This window comes from Aedes albopictus, chromosome 3 (genome assembly GCF_035046485.1).
Source record: "Aedes albopictus strain Foshan chromosome 3, AalbF5, whole genome shotgun sequence".
NCBI classification, from domain to species: domain Eukaryota; kingdom Metazoa; phylum Arthropoda; class Insecta; order Diptera; family Culicidae; genus Aedes; species Aedes albopictus.
The window spans coordinates 52,704,677-52,719,796 of record NC_085138.1 but is presented as its reverse complement, the minus strand read 5'-3'; positions in this window follow the sequence as shown (position 1 = coordinate 52,719,796).

Sequence of the window (15,120 nt, the reverse complement as noted above, 5' to 3'; positions counted from 1 at the left end):
ATTTTTAAATATTCCAAACTGAATATATAATTTCACAATCCAGTTGCATATCTTAATCTTACTTAACCATACCCGTACCAAAATCCTATCTCCTTTCTATTTACGAGGGCGTCGGTGAGTCGCTGGCATCTCGATAAATAGATATCATTCCTTCCCTGATATCCCTTCCCATCTGCATAACGTATTTCTTATCGTTTCAGAGAGCGAGCAATGGCGCTTAAGCCTAGGCTTGTTAGCCAGGACACAGTGTAAATGCCTGTGCCCCATCCCTGAAGCAAGATGGCCCAAGGAGTGACAAAACCTTTTTAGCTACGTCACTCCCAACGTTGGTGTTTAAACATACTAAAACACTTACACTCACATGAACACATCTGCATATACTCTTCAAATACATCCACAAAATCTTGTCGTATCACTCGCTTATAGTGAACCCCAAATCAACCCATTCCAAATATCCAACTCCTTGACACCTTGTGGCGGTACCACGAATATTTGAATTGTAAGATGAACTAATAAATGAAGTTGTACAAAATATGATATAGTCCATTGAATTACCCCCTGTAAATATTCCACTCAGGTTGAGTGAAAACGAATAAGAGTTCATGTGTTCATTTGCTCCACTCCGCATACCAAAAACAGAATGAGTGCCCTGTGTAATTCTGGCGCCGAGCGTAAAGCGACAGCCAAATCTAAAATCGAGTCTGTGCTTCGGGCATCGACCGGGGTTCAAGTATCGTTGACCCCTCAATTCTTTTATTGATGTTCGGGAGGGATACGAGTTGATTGATCGGGTCTTCAGAGGGAAATGGAATGCTTTCTCCGGACGGGTAGAGAAAGTGGTGTGTGTGAAGGCGATTTTTGACCTTCGCGAAATTCCACTTCGTGGGTTTCGCGTAATTTCCGGCGACGAAGATGTTCATATCTCGCGCCTATTCTGAGGATCCTAGAACTTGACTCGTCCACTTCGTTCTGGACTGCGGAAGAGGCGAGATCGGTCCAAGTTTAGTCTACCACGCCGTGGTGTGAAAGTTCAGGTGAACTTAAGAAACGTGAAAGGTCTTTGAAGTTTTACTAATTTAGATTATCTCCCAATTCCCTCAAATAGCTAGTTAGGCAAAGTCGTGCCTCTAGAGCCGACCTACTGATACCTGATAGGCAAAGTCAAGTGCCGTATTAGTGCGTTGTGCGAAAAGGCGGTTATTCAGTGCGAGTGTTGAACCCCGAATGCGACAGGTAACTAAGGTGCTTCCATATGTGCAAATAGTGCAAATCAGTCACGTGTCGTGCAACGGTATTCTTTTGAACAGGTTCGTGGCAAGTTGCGAGGCCCGTCACACCACACCATCAAGTTAGCGACCGTTTTCGACCCCGCTTTCCAGCTTCGAAGTTTGGCCCGGCGATACACGTGGGCCGGAGAGGGAAGCGAACGTCAATACCGCGCCCTTGGCAGGGCGGCAACAGTGTAGTCCGGTTTCGTATCGGCAACCATACCACATTGGTCGGGCTCCATACAAAGGGGCGGCCAAAACTCTCAAAAAACGAAATTGATAATTTTAAACTATATTTCACCTTATAACAAAGTTAATGTACTGTACTTTTATGATTCTTAATTAAAAGAATACCAGCTTTTGTATTTCAATGAAATTTTCACTGCCAAAGTGGCCTAAGTCATAAAATTGAAAAATGAATTATTCGAAAAAAGTAAAATAATAATATTTTGAGAATGGAATATATGTTTTAAGTTATCCAGCATATGAAAGCTTGTTATTGGACTGTTTGAATGCACGTATGGTGCAAAATTAATGTGTCACAAAACTTTCCAAATTTTCATATATTGTACCTTAGAAATTTTGGGAATTTTTAAGTTAAAAAACGGTTCGTGTCGTCACGTGTCGCCGCAATTTCGAATAGTACATCTTAAAAATCATGCTTAGAGCTGCCTAAAAACGTTTAAATATTTTGCAGAAATTTGCAGTTTTTCAAATTAGAGTTATTTAAAAAAGTCATGTTTTTTCATATATTTTACGTTATTTTTCCATTTTTTACTGAAATAAAATTTATCTTTCCACATTTTTCACACGTTTTGAACAAACTTGATTGGATTTGATCGAAAGATGATCATTTATTTAAATTCAAATTGATTTTCTAACAAAAAACGCAAAAAATATGGGGTTTACTGATTTTTACCGTTTTTGAAATTATTGAAATTACGTAATTTTTGAATACCCCTTTTTAAACGCTAAAAACACTGTATACCATATCTAGGCAACCTATAACTTCGATTAAACACATAAAAAGAGTTTTGGCCGAACTTTATCTTTTTCCGACCATTGTGCATACCGTGAAAGAGTGGATCAGTGAAGTTTTCGTGAGAAAAAGTTTTGGAGCGACCACCGACCGGTTTCGAACCGGAGTCCCCCGCGTGAGGAGCACGCACGCTACCTCGACGCCACCGCTGGTGACGACCAGCGAGTCGACGGCTGTATCCCGTCGGAGAAGACCACGAACCTCGTGTGAGGCGCCGTTGAGCACGGCCACTGCATGATCCCGTAGCAGAAGGAGCAGGAGTCACCGCGTGCCATCCACGTGACTCGCCGCAGTAGCAACAAGCGACCGCCGATGCCTCCACACAAGTAAGATCAAACCGTGGATCAAACCGTGAGTACTCTGATCATTTTTTCCCATGCGCATGGTGATTTTCGCCCCTAGTTTGGTCTACCCGCTAGCGTGGCCCCACCGATCATTTTTCCCGCGCCCTACCGTTCGCCCGCTTATGCGAAGTAGTCGGCTGCTATAAATTGCACGGTTTATGGATGAACACCAAGTCGCACCGCACGTTAGATTTACCGCACGAAGAGAAGAAAACGAAAGAGAGAGAATAGATTAGAGAGTAAAGAGGGAATGAGAATTTAGCTAGGCCTAGGGTGTAAGATTGTGTGGATAAAGTAGAATGAAATTGTGGTAAATATAGAGAGAAATGAATTTGGGATAGATGTGGAATTGGTATTTTCGATGCGTAAGAATAAATGGGTAGTTTGTGCATAAGTGGCGTTGAGTCGTTCTTTTAGTGGGAGAAATCTGAAGAGGTAGATGTAGAAGGAGTTTCACGTTTCCGGTCGTTTTTTTTGGTTTTTTTGGTCATTTTCTGGGGAGGTTGGCCCTGAATCCAACCGAGGGACATTTCTTCAATCGAACGAAGATTCGTTCGAGGTATTTGGGTCTTGTTTTCCCGTGATGATAACCGTCGCGAGCTTTTCTTTGTTGCCGGCGGAAATCAATTTCACGTACACCAATTTCTTTATTTGCACGACTTCGGTCATGAGGCATTTCGTTTCCTTGATCAGCCAGCTCGTTTCCCGCCCATTCATTTGGGAAAAACTTGAACCCTACCCTGAAGGGTCTCAATAAGGTCGGGCAACCATCAATCTCGGTAAGTGGTCTCCCTCGGGAGTGGCGCTTAAGCCATTTTTACTTGTCGCCGGGAAACTCGCAAGGCTGTCGGGTTACAACCTATGGGGCGCCGGTGAGTCGCTGGCCTTTCATAAAGTAGGTGTCATATCATCACATCCTTTCCTATCCTCGTAACGGAGAAGATGGGCGTGGCCGGCAATGGAAGTTCTCATGTCTTTTTACTTCAACCTCTAATTGGATAGCTATTCCTTCCCAAATAGCATTCCATAAGCAATTAGGATACGAGTATTAAAGTTTTAACATGACAACTTTCAGTATGCAATCTACGAATTACTCCGTTACCACGCAACGCAATGCAACGCAATTTGAGGTGGAAATTTCAATGTATTGTCGTCGCAAAATTAACTACGATGCACTCATAACATTTTTTTAGAATCTTCCTCGTTTTCCACGTGACGCAGTGCACTTTGTCATGTCTTGTTTGACTTGTTCTGAAATAAATCTTGTTGCAATACTTTTCCTGTTAGGTGGAATCGCATAAAAACGGTTTTTTTTATCCTTTTTTTATGTTTTTATTTTATTTTCGCCCCTTCGTACTCGATGAGAGGGCTCGGACATAAAAGAAAAATAATATATGCATCGGCCTATAATACCTTTAGAAATTCCTAAAGAGATCCCTTCGGAAATTTCTCCAACAATGTCTACTGAAATTCTGGAATCGCTTCTAGTAAATTTTTGAAAATTTTACTATGGATGTATCTGGTTCAAAAATTGTTCTCCAATGATTCTTCTGAAATTTCAAAAGATATTCCCCAGAAATTTCACGAAGAGTTCTACTGGAAGTCTTGCACGGATTACTTCAGAAAGTTCTTCATTTTTTATTAAAAAAATGAATTTTGAATTTCTACAGAGATAAATAAAGAAAACTCCTCTTTTTTTCAAATACTTCTTTCTCGGAATCACTGAAACATATTGGAAAATTCATACATAAATTTGCTTACGGTATTGATTTGAAAATTCCACTAAAATCCAGCAAAAATCTCAAATCTCTTTTAGAAAAGCCTGCTTTCAGAATTTTCTTCATGATTTTTTTACAGAAATTCCTTCAGGTAATCTTTCGGAAAATTTTCCATAGTTTCCTTCATAATTTCTTCTAGATATTAAATCCGGGGATTCCTTTAGGTAATATTTCATAGTTTTTTTTTCGAATTCTTCCAGGGGCTTTTCATGAAATCTTCCAGAAACTCCTTCAGAAATTACTCCAGGAAATTCTTATGAAATTTAACTATAGAAATTTCAAGAGGCATTGTTTTTGAAAATACTGCGTGGATCGCTTCAGAAACTGCCGCATGGAATCTTTCAGAAATTTCTCCATAGATTCTTTTAGAAATTTGTCTTGATATTTAATCAAAAAATTCTCCAGGGAATGTTTCGGAAAATTCATGTAATAATCTCTTTTTGAAGATCTTTCGGATTAGAAAATATCCCAAAAGATCCTTCATAAATTACTCTAGTGATTTATTCAGAAATTTCTCCAAACATTCTTCAAGATTTTTCCAAACATTCTTCAGGATTCACACAATTAATTTCTTCAAAAATTCCCACCGGAATCAATTGAGAAATTCCTCCAGAGAGGCTTTCAGAAGAAGCTCCGGGACTTCTCTAAAAAAGGGAACGTCTAAACATTCCTTCAAAAGTTTTTTTGCCAGTATTTAAAAAAAAAAATAGATTCCTCATGTTTTTTAGGGAATTCTTTTAGAAAAATTTCCTACAGTTGTTTTAAAAACCTTAAAGGGATTATATCCAAATTTCGTGCATGGATTCCTCCTAAAATTGTTCAGGGAATGAAATGTCCTCAGAAATAACCGTAGAGGTGTCTGCAAAAATTTTCGAGGGATTATTTTGGAAAATCATCGATGGGCTGCTTTGGAATTTACTCTAAGACTTTCTACAGAAATTCCTCCATAGATTTTTCAAATGATTACTTTAGAAAACCTTCAACAGATTTCATTTCAACAGTAGCACACATGTTCTAGACAAGCACATGTAACTCTTATATGACCAAATTCAGCCATATAAGAGTTGCATGCTGCTCGGGCAGTAATGGATCCACGAATTACTGCAGGAATTATTCTTCTGCAATTCTTCCATATATTCCTTAAAAATTCCTGCGTTTTTTTTTTATTCAAAACGTCATTTAGGTTTTTTTTTTCAAAATTCCTATGATGATAACGGATAAAGACAGTTCAACTGTTTCTATAGAGTTACTAATTCGGCACTGCAGTCTTGGGGAATTAAAGGTTAAGATTTTTCTCAACGTTGCAACTCGTGTTAGAGTCTTCTTCAGGGGATATTGTAATTGTGGGAATTATTATTGTTTGGATTACATGTTTTGATTGTTCGCTCACACTCTGGTTATTCGTTTTTCGTTTGGGGTAACATGGAACTGTCGGTGTCTGAACTATTAAACATTGACTGTACACAGGCATAAACAATGGTTGGTTATACATATTATCCTAAAAGTGGCTTAGATTAGACCTACATACATGTTTGCATATTAAGCGAAACGTAGCGTTTTTTTTTATAAATGAGCCACCATCTTCAAAACAACCGTTACCTCCGACAGAAGTGTTGTGCAAAGAAAACAATTGCTTCATTAAGTGAAATCAAGAAAAAAAACCGCTTCGTTTTGGCCATTGTTCTTCTTTGTTTTTTTTAGAAATTTCTGTAGGACTTGTTTCAAGGGCACTTCTATGAACTTCTCCATGGACTTGTTCAGGAATTCATTTAGAAAGTTCTCCAGAAACATGCTCCTGGAAGTTTGAGATTTTATTTCAGAATTTTTTCAAGAGATAATGTTATCCTTCAGAATTCTATTACGGAACTGCTACAGATTTTTTTTTAATATTTCAAGATATTTTGTTACAGATTCCAACTCTAATTTCCCATAGAGATTACTTGGTGTTCCTCTAAGAATTTCTTCGGAAAACCCTCTGTTAACGCCACATAGAGCGACGATGATTCACTTTTCAATCACGGTACATAACACTTAAAGCGCGCGGTGATATTCTCGATAGGAACACTATTTAGTTCAATGACCGAGGATGTAAACACTTTATTTCCGACTAGAAAGCGACACACTTTATTTACTCGTAAACTACAAGTTGCGTTTATTGCGGATAACCGATCGCGGCGGAGGTTTATTTTCAACTAATGCTATTTCGCTATTCTACTGCCTCTGCTGGGTAGAAGCAGGTAGATATCAACACACGATCGCGAGGCGATCGGTATAAAAAGCCTATTCAATATAGCGTATAGGGGCAAATAGTGTGCGTTCGGTGGACGTGAGTAACCACACGCTAGGGTGGCTCTCGCAACATAAATTGATTATTCTAGTTTAAGTCTGGCGCAATCACCCTCTATGGATTACTTAAGGAAAGGAAGAACCTAAGCAAGCCCGTGACCAAGAGGGGAGGTCTACCCGATGTACTATACACGCCCCTCCAACTTTAGCCAAAATTATGAAAAACCCCTCCCTTGTCGTCTTTTCTGTGCACGGGCCTGACCATTAGGATCTATATTTGATGGCAATGGTTTGAAATTGATTAAAGCCCAAAACCATCATGCATGATGTTTAAGGTGTAATTTTAAATTTTTGTTTTTAAACACCCGTAGTGTGTTCCCAGGTGCCTGTCAGAATAAGTTTTGCGCTGACTCTTTCAGACGCTAATGCTATAAAATTGTACACTTGAGCAGTTGCAGCTCTCTTGGAAAATTCATATTTTTCTTATTATGAGAAAAAAATAAGACTAATTGTGCATAAGATAATTTTTTCAATGGGATTTTTTGTTCATTTATAATCAAAAAATATTAGTAAAAATCATCCATTATTAGGGCGTAATACTGAAGTCATTCCTATAAGGGTGAATTAGTTTAAGCACACCGAAATTTGAAAAACTCGAGTAACCAGCTTTGGTTGCACAACTTAACAGCAGGGAGCAGTAGGAACAGGTCAATCTTCGTCACAGACACTTGCTCTGTGATCTGAACACTTCATTTGGAACGACCTAGCATTAATCACATTAGCCTTATCAATTACGTCGAAAAACTATGTTTGTACATAATCTGCCATAATATTTTTATAGAAACAAATGCTATAATCCAAGCTGATTTTAATTTGTATACGTACCGCCCACACTAAAAATCCCCTATGAGTAATCGAAAGAAAATTAACAACTACCTATTCTGAGAATATTTGATTCCACCTAGTTCATCACCTGACTTTTTTTCTTATATTCTTCCATCCACATCTCATTTGGCCGCCGGGTCGGAGCTTTCAGCTCCCATAGATAACATTTCGTTTGTCGGGTACAAGTTCTGATTCGACACCGTACTCACACTTCGGTCCAAGTGCTCCCCATCTCCTGCCCGTGAGCTTCTTTCCCTATTCCCCAAAGGATTCACGAAATGATTTGCAAATCGAATCATTGGTTCTCCGCGTTTCTTCATCGAACCAGCAATACAATGTTTGCTATGCAAATACACACCAAAACCGACGGTAAAGAGCAGTAGAAGAAATGGATCTAACTCGCACCGTTTATGTATTCTTCAGTTTTGTTTCTTTTTTTTTCCCCTTTCGTGGAGCTAACGCTCCCCTGTCAGAACGGGAAGATTTGTGGTTCCGTGCCACCGGTGGTGGTGATTGGATTTATTGCTCGAAAGCGAAGTTTATTTGCCTAATGGTTAGCTACCCCTGGCGCTGTGCAGATCCACCGCTGCTGCTGCTGGATTCGAAAGCTGCCAATTGGATTTGCATTTTACATCGATGGGGAATTAGCTTGGGAGCAAGTTTTGCCGGTAGGGGGTTGGGAAAGGCCAGATTAGGGTTTCTCCGGTACGGCTGGTAAAATTGAGATTGTTGTTCGTTTTTCGTATTTTGGAGGGAGGAACCGAAAGATTTGAAAATCTCTTATGTCTGTTGAAAGTTACAAAGTCAACGATGCGATCAAGCGGGAATGCTCGTTTTCTTAGGAGAAAAAAGTTTTTCACAAATACTAGAAACTCTAAGTAAGATCGTCAAAAAGAGATTGGCGAGCAGCGTCCAACATAGGTTTCCATTTGCATTTACTTATTTAGTTCAACATCAAACTCATGATAACACTGAATCAACAATTTGCCGCCATAATACTCGATTTACAGCTGCAGCTCTTCAACGTCGGTCACGCCCGACGCTCGCCAGATTAGGGGCTGTCCATAAACCACGTGGTCATGAGGGGGGGGGGGGGGGGGTTCAGACTATGACCATTTTGTAGTGACGAATAAAAAATTTTGTATGGACTAATGACCACGCGGGGTGGGGGGGGGGGGGGGGGGTTCAGAAGTCCCAAAAAAATGACCACGTGGTTTATGGACAGCCCCTTACGCTTCACCTGGTCCGCCCATAGTGCTCTCTGCGCTCCACGCGTTTCTGTACCAATCGGATGGTTAGCAAACACCAACATTGCAGGGTTGTTGTCCGGAATTCTTGCAACATGCCCTGCTCACCGTATCCGTCCAGCTTTAGCCACCTTCAGGATGTGTGGTTCACCGTAGAGTGCAGCGAGCATTCTTGTTAGCGATCACAGTCTTTGACACCATTTTGTCGATATTCGGCTGCCTTTGTCTCCAACATTCGCAACACAAGCAATCAAACTACTGTACGGAACAAAAATGTAGAATGAATGCGCTTGACCACGATTGCGTCTTCGGGAGATGGTTCGGTTTTTGTTATTCCTGTCTTTCCCATAAAGATAGCTGTTTTGGATAAATGTATGTGTCGTAATCGATTTATCACACACGAATAAACTAATATTATACCAATCTTAATCAAAATTGGCTGAAATCTTGCAAAAAGCTGGAATTAGACAAATGTCATCATGTCAGACGACGATGATTTGATCCACATTTTTGTTTATTGATCTTCGTTCTGCCGCTTGTGTTGTGTGTAAGAGGTAGCGGTCGCGCTCGAATGAAACAATAGAAATACACTAGAACTCCAATGGCGCTGTAGTCACTTTTTATATTTAGGTTAATTAATACCTTTTATTGTAATCATTGATTGTTTTTATGTGTCCAAATTGAAGAGCATCTTTTGTTTTGGTAAACAAAATTTATTTGACACTTCTAGTACCGCTACTGACGCTGTAAGGGCGTGGCAAACTAGATGTTAGTCACACGAACAGTCGCGACATTGGACTTCTGTGGCTAGTTATTCTAATAATGAAACAAAGCAAGCTGACACCCGACCGCGACAACGAAACGAAGGTAGTGAAAAGTGTCGAATGTTTACAAGCCTGGCAGCGAGCTCGTCATTCATCCTTCTCCGCCACACACCGTGCTCCTGCACGCTGCCGAAGATCGTCCTTAGCACGCGTCGCTCGAAAACTCCAAGTGCTGGCAGGTCCTCCTCGAGCATCGTCCATATCTCGTGTCCGTAGAGGACCACCGGTCCTTTATGCGTCTTCTACATGGCACATTTAGTGCGGGGGTGAATCTTTTTTGACCGCAGTTTCTTCTAGAGCCCGTAGTAGGCACGACTTCCACTGATGATGCGCTTTCGTATTTCACGGCTCACGTTATTGCCGTTAGCAAGGAACCGAGGTATGTACACGAATTCTTCTACCACCTCGAAAACATCCCCGTCTATCGTAATATCGCTGCCAAGGTTTGTGCTGTCTCGCTCAGTCCCACCTACCAGCATGTACTTTGTCCTAGCCGCATTCACCACCAGTCCGACCTTTGCTGCTTTACGTTTTAGGCGGGTGTACAGTTCTGCCACCGTTCCAAATGCTCTAGCAATAATATCCATGTCATCCGCAAAACAGACAAATTGGCCGGTTTTTGTGAAAATCGTTCTCCGGCTCGTCGCATAAGACCTTCCAGGAAGATGTTGAATAGTAGGTAGGAAAGTCCATCACCTTGTCGTAGTCCCCGTTGAGATTCGAATAAACTGAATAGTTCACCCGAAATCCTTACGCTGCTCTGCACGCCGTCCATCGTTGCTCTTATAAGTCTGGTAAGCTTGCCGGGAAAGCTGTTCTTCTTCTTCATCTTCTTCTTTATGGCTGTACGTTCCCACTGGGACTTGGCCTGCCTCGCTTCAACTTAGTGTTCTTAGAGCACTTCCACAGTTATTAATTGAAGGGCTTTCTTTGCCTGCCATTGCATGAATTTGTATATTGTGAGGCAAGGGCAATGAGGGAAAGCTGTTCTCGTCCATGATTTTCCATAGTTCTGTGCGGTCGATACTGTCGTATGCCGTCTTGAAGTCGATGAACAGGTGGTGCGTTGGGACTTGGTATTCACGGCATTTCTGGAGGATTTGCCGTACGGTGAAGATCTGGTCCGTTGTCGACCGGCCGTCGATGAAACCGGCTTGGTAACTGTCCACGAACTCATTAACTTTAGGTGAAAGACGACGGAAGATGATTTGGGATAGGGGGCTGTCCATAAACCACGTGGTCATGAGGGGGGGGGGGGGGGTTCGGCCAATGATCATTTTGTATGGACGAATAAAAATTTTTGTATGGACTAATGACCACGCGGAAGGGGGGGGGGGGGGGGGGTTTGAGAAGTCCCATAAAAATGACCACGTGGTTTATGGACAGCCCCTAGGCGGCATTCAAAATGGTGATCGCTCGAAAATTCCCACACATTAACTTGTCACCTTTGGATGGGACAGATTATCCCTTCCTTCCACTCCTCCGGTAGCTATTCGGATTTCCAGATCTTGACTACTAACCGGTGCAAATGAGTCTGCTGCGATACTGTTCTTACAAGCCGCTTTGTTGTTTTTGAGCTGGTAGATGGCATCCTTAACTTCCCTCATCGTGGGAGTTGGTTCGTTCCCGTCCTCTGCTACATCAACACAGTCATTTCCTCCATTGTCTTGATCTTCCGTGCCTACATTCTTTTCGCCTTTAAGGTGTTCGTCGAAGTGCTGCTTCCACCTTTCGATCACCTCACGTTTGTCCGTCAGGAGGCTCCCCTCTTTATCCCTTCAGATTTCGGGTTGCGGCACGAAGCCTTCGCGGGATGCTTTGTGCTTCTGGTAGAACTTGCGTGTTTCCTGTGAACGGCACAGCAGTTCCATTTCCTCGCACTCCGCTTCTTCCAGGCGGCGCATTTTCTCCCGGAAGAGACGGAGTTGCTGCTTCCGCTTATGTCTGTATTGCTCCACATTCTGTCGGGTTCCATGCTGCAGCATTACCGCCCATTCTGCGTCCTTCTCCGTCAGAACCACTCTGCACTCCTCGTTGAACCAATCGTTTCGTCGACTTCGTTCGACGTACCCGATAGTGTTCTCGGCTGCGTTGTTGATGATTGATGGTGTTCCAGCAGTCCTCTAGAGGGGCCACATCGAGCACACCCTCGTCCGGCAACGAGATTCTGCGCATATACGGTGATGACATCCAGTTGCATCAGTAGCTCTAGATCATACCGGGCAGTCACCGGTACTGCACATTTAATAACGGAGTGTTTTCGGTGCAGTTCAACGATCAACAGGTAGTGATCAAAGTCGATATTTGCGCCACGAAAGGTCCAGACGTCGACATTGTCGGAGAAGTGCCGTTCATCAATCAGAACGTTGTGGATTTGCGATTGCGTTTGTTGGGGTGATCTCCATGTGTAACGATGCGGGAGGCTGTGCTGGAAAAAGGTGCTAAGAATGGCCATGTTTTTGGAGGCGACGAAATCAATGAGGCGTAGGCCATTTTCGTTAGTCAGCTGTTGAGCGCTGAACTTTTCAATCGTCAATCTGAATTCCTCCTCCTGGCCTACCTGAGCGTTTACGTCTCCTATCTCTTGCGTCTTTGTCATTATCAGCGCTTCTGGAGTGAGGGCTGTACGCGTTTATTATGCTGATGTTTAAGAATCGTCCCTTGATTCTTAACCTGCACATTCTTTCGTCACTAACCGATCACGCGCCTCTGCCTCTAAACGTTCGCACCATAGATCCTGTCCAACACACTTCCTGTAGCTCTACGATTCCGAACCCGTGGTCCTTCAGTTTATCGGTGACTATGCGGGTACTCCCGATGAAGTTGAGAGATCTGCAGTTCCACGTACCGAGCTTCCAATCGCAAGTCCCTTTTCGTCGCTGTGGTCGTCGCCATTGGTATCGGTTCGCATTCTTCTCTTGTTAATTTTTCAGTGCTTGTCTTTCTATGGCTGGCTTGCTGGGCCTGCCACCAACCCACTAACCCAGGGAACTGAGCTTACTTTCCCGGAAGCTACGGGTTCTGCATTGGTATTTCCTCCAACTGCAGTGCGAAATAGCTAGGCTCAAGCACCCGTCTTCGCCGGGGGTGGTGTTTTAACGGGTACCCGTGAGATAAAATTTCACCTGAGCTTCCACCCCCGTCCAACATATGTAGGGTCTGGTCCTCATAAGTTCCTACCTCATGCTTCTACGGCCAAGACTGCCAGCTAAGAGTTGTGTGCTTCTGGTAGTGCAGCCTGGGCACGGTTATCCTTCTGATTTTAACTAGATTGAGAAGGTACGTACCGAGAATGTTGCTAATTGACAAACCAAAAGATGAAATTTGTGAAAAACGCGTTCTGGTAGGATTTGAACCCACGCCTCCGTACACGCTAGACCGGCGCTTCAACCAACTAAGCCACAGAACAGGTAGTAGACGCTATCTTGTCGGTTACAAAAACCGCCGAGAAAGGACTCGAGCCTAAGAGGAGGGGAATTCGCTTCTGCGGGGTAGTGACTCTGGATGTAAGGAATGCATTTAATAGCGCCAGTTGGGCTGCTATTGCCGATGCGCTCTTGCGTCTGGGGATACCGGAATACTTGTACAAGATTCTCGGAAGCTACTTCCAGAATCGCGTACTAGTTTACGACACGGAGGTGGGTCGGAAGTGCTTTCACATAACCTCAGGAGTCCCGTAAGGTTCCATCCTGGGTCCGGTGTTATGGAATGTCATGTACGACGAGGTGTTGAGGTTAGAGTACCCAGTGGGAGTGGTGATTGTCGGATTTGCCGACGATATTACGCTCGAAGTCTACGGTGAAACGATCGAGGAGGTGAAGTTGACTACCGACCACTCGATCAAGGTTGTAGAGGCGTGGATGCGGTCCAGAAAACTGGAGCTGGCTCACCACAAGACAGAGGTGACGGTTGTTAACAACATGCAGTCGGCGCAGCAGACGGAGATCAGTGTAGGAGAGTGCACTATCCTGTCGAAGCGCTCTGTCAAGCACTTGGGCGTGATGATCGACGATAAGCTTACCTTCGGTAGCCACGTCGATTATGCCTGTAAAAGAGCCTCCACAGCTATTGCGGCACTGTCCCGGATGATGTCCAATAGCTCAGCGGTGTACGCCAGTAAGCGCAAGCTTCTGGCTAGTGTTGCTACGTCCATACTTAGGTATGGCGGCCCGGCGTGGGGTACCGCGCTAAGTACTGAATGCTACCGACGGAAGCTGGAAAGTACTTACTGGCTTATGTGTCTGAGGGTTGCAAGCGCGTACCGTACCGTGTCACACGACGCTCTCTGTGTCATTACTGGTATGGTGCCTATCAGCATTCTTATCAGTGAGGACATGGAGTGCTTCGAAATGCGAGGCACAAGAGGCATACGCAAGACTGTCAGGATGGCCTCTGTGGTCAAATGGCAGCTTGCGTGGGACAGTTCCACCAAAGGAAGGTGGACCCATAGGTTGATATCGAGGGTAGATAGTTGGATTAATAGGCGCCATGGGGAAGTTACATTCCACCTGACACAGGTCCTTACAGGTCATGGTTGCTTCCGACAGTATCTACACCGTTTCGGGCATGCAGATTCTCCCGAATGCCCAGTGTGCAATAATTTAGAGGAAACGGCGGAACACGTTTTGTTCGTGTGCCCGCGTTTTCGCACAATGCGTGACCGCATGCTTGCCACATGCGGGGAGGACACAACTCCGGACAACTTGGTCCAGAGAATGTGTAGGGATGAGATTAGCTGGAATGCCGTTTCAACGGCTATCACCCATATCGTCTGGGAGCTACAGAGGAGGTGGCGCGTGGACTCGGAGAATGGCTATTCCAGATGCAGTACAAGAGGTGGTCCAGGGGTTCTAAGTCGGCTTCGTAGGTCATACCGGTGCCCTGCGGTCGAGATCGACCCTTACAGCGATTCCCAAGTAACAATTATACTTTTGTGGCAATCCTGAAGTAATTTCTAAGATTGAATAATAAAACTTAGCTATAAAGCTCTTTGTTCTGCAAATTCGAGATAAAATAGGTATAAACTATCCATAAGACAAATCTGGCCCACTCTTCAGGAGATCTTCAAGACTGGTTTTGAAGACTGCTTTGAAACTAGTTGTATTTATGTACTAACACTGATGATTGGTTATAAGAACTTCATAAAACTTTAACAAGAATAGCTTGAAGCATGTTGATCTTTTAGCTGTCTTTCTCAAAAATGCTAATAGTGCATGATAAATGAAATCGTTTACTTCAGCATTATGCAGATGCGAACTAGTTTTGTTTCATGGATGAAATGTTAATTGAACTGCGAATTAATTTATTCAAATTGAAATGGCTAATGCATCAAAATTGCCTGACAGATCATTGATGACAGGGAATCAAAATTTTCCGTGCCATACCCACTTTGTCGTTGATATGCCACCCAAAACATACGAAAATAACGAAGCGCCTCAAAAATAATATC